This window comes from Myotis davidii, unplaced genomic scaffold (genome assembly GCF_000327345.1).
Source record: "Myotis davidii unplaced genomic scaffold, ASM32734v1 scaffold399, whole genome shotgun sequence".
NCBI classification, from domain to species: domain Eukaryota; kingdom Metazoa; phylum Chordata; class Mammalia; order Chiroptera; family Vespertilionidae; genus Myotis; species Myotis davidii.
The window spans coordinates 4,471,737-4,474,281 of NW_006292094.1; positions in this window are offsets into that span (position 1 = coordinate 4,471,737).

Below are 2,545 nucleotides of genomic sequence, written 5' to 3' on the forward strand. Positions count from 1 at the left end.
CGGAGGAGGAAGCAGACGGGACGAGCCCAGGGCGGGACAGGGCCCAGGGCTGGGCTGGAGGAGGTCAGGCCTCGAGTCAGTGGTTTGTTGCCTGCAAACGGCTCAAAACCAGGCGAGCACCACAGAAAGGCTCATAATGGGAACCATATGACCAGCCCCATAGATGGAAAAAGCATTTGATAAAATTCAACAGCCCTTCCTGGTTAAGAAAAACACACAAAAACCGCAGTGAACTAAGAACAGACTCGGCCTCAGAAGGCTCAGACCCGGGAGCGTCCCCACCGAGGACACGACCGGACGAGGAGGCACCTCCCGGCCGCTCGCACGGAAGCCTGGCCGGCTCCACGGCTGAGAACCGTGGTCAGGTCAGGGAAGGGCCCTGGTCAGGGAAGCGCTGCCCCCCGGCACGTTCTCCATAATTAGCCAGCGTGCACTTCCCCGCCCAAGTGGGCCGTCCATTCTCTGTGTATCTTCGAAGCCGACAGTGTCTCCTGCACTTGACTTAAATGTACGATTCCTCCCTCGAGCAGGAAGGTGCACCGCGAATGTGAGCAGAAGAGGACATGGCAGCTGTCCCGCGTGGCCCTGACCGCGTGGCTGGGCACCGAAGGGCTGCAGACTCCGTCCCCGGTGCGGGGCGTGCCCATCGACGTTCTGCTCTCACATCCATGTTTCTCTCTCTCCCTTCCTCTCTCAAAATCGATAAAAATACGTTAGAAAATACAGTTGTTTTGGGGGACACGTTAAGAGGCCCTCATCTTTGCATCCGTCTCTTTCATCATGAAAATATGGGACTAGATTTCAACAGCCAGATCCCCACTCGGGTTGATTGACTCGGATTCTCGATTTGGAAAAGGATTTGTGAATAATAGTGTGAAAATGTGCCGCTTCCCTCATTTTCTATGATGGTCTCGAGGCTCCGTTCCCCTCGTTACCTCTCGCCTCTGCCGCCTGCCCATCATCTCTGTCCCGCTGCCAAGAGGCGGGTTCCAGAGACCAGGCCACACGGCGGGGCACATCTGGAAAGGAAGCCGCGTGTCCCTGCCTCCCGGGCACATTCCGTTCGGACACGCGCGCGCTGACGCTCATCCTCCTCACGTCCAGGGCAGAGCCACATGCTTGGCCAGTTCGGCCAGACCCTTCGCCCAGCAGGGAGGGTGGGGGCGGGCGGGGCTGGAAAGAAGGCTTTGTGAGGGAAGAATGAGCCTGGGGCTGTGTGGGAGAGTGGGCTCCTGGGTCAGGCCACGCTGAAAGGCCAGGCTGGCAGCACAGACTCCCCCCAAATGACCTTAAAAATAAAAAACGAACAGTTTTAAAGTGAGGAAAGAAGGCAAAAGAACTTCTCATCTGCACCCCAGCCGCTCAACTTTAACATTTAGCTTCTGGAAGCCATGGCCGCTGAGGAATGTAAACTGCCCCTCTCATTGGACCGCCCCTCTCTATAGGCCTGCCCCTCCCACTGCCGTCTTTCCTCCTGTGACGGGAAGGAGCACCTCAGTACGGTGTCGCTGAGGGTGCAGGGGCAGGAAAACACGAGACCCCGTGCAGCCGGTTCGAGGCCTTCATTCCGAAGGCGCCGGGGCGCGTGCGGACAGGACCCGGAGCCGCGTGTAGGCACCACGGCCGCGCGTCCTCGGAGCCTCGCAGATGTTGCACAGCTGTCGGGCAACAGGATGAAACAGAAGAGCAGGAGGTAAAACTTGAATCGGCCAAAGAAAGTGTCGCGGGAAACGCAGGGAGGAAATGTGCAGTCATAAAGGAAAGTTGGCCGGGGCGCCAGACCACCTGACAGATGATTCAGACGGCGGAGCGGTTACATCTGAATTTTAAACATGCCCCCAAAGGATAAACGTTTCTGCTTCTACTTTTAAAAATGCAGTGTTGCCAAGCAGATCCCAGGAAAAGGCCAGGGTGGGTAAGCCTCAGTTTCCTCATCCGTGCAATGGGCTTCAGCACCCATCCCAAGGATTGTCGTGAGAAGACAAATGAGCTAAAACGACAAATGCAAAATGCTCAGCGCACCCTCTGGCACAGAGACAGTAAGTGGTAACCACTGGTACTGCTGCCACTCTGACTGATTATTCCATCAGTTACTACTAACACCCTTCACCTAGAATCTTACCAGAGTCTGTCTTTCTCCTTAAGATGAAGCCTCAGGCCCTTGATTCTAAGAACACCTCCTGCCATTCTGCTAGGGAGAAAAGAACTCGGGGCCTTCTCTTTCTGATCTAACATCAGGTGACTGACATGCTCCCAAACAGGCAGGTGAGTCAAAAATACAACCCTGGCACCCCCATCACATGCCGCTCTATCAGCCAGCAGACTTCAGGAAACTTCTGTGCTGTGGAGGGCTGACACGACAATGGGGAGGACGTTCATCACCACGCAACGGACACGCAAAACCACCGATGACTCTACGTGTCACAGGAGGGGATCAGCAGGCACTCAGAGGACGGAACAAAGGCCGCCATTCAATGACAACGCAGGCCTGACGGGAGGGTGTCAGTGTAATCACATGCGCAGAGCGGGGCAAGAAACTGGAAGT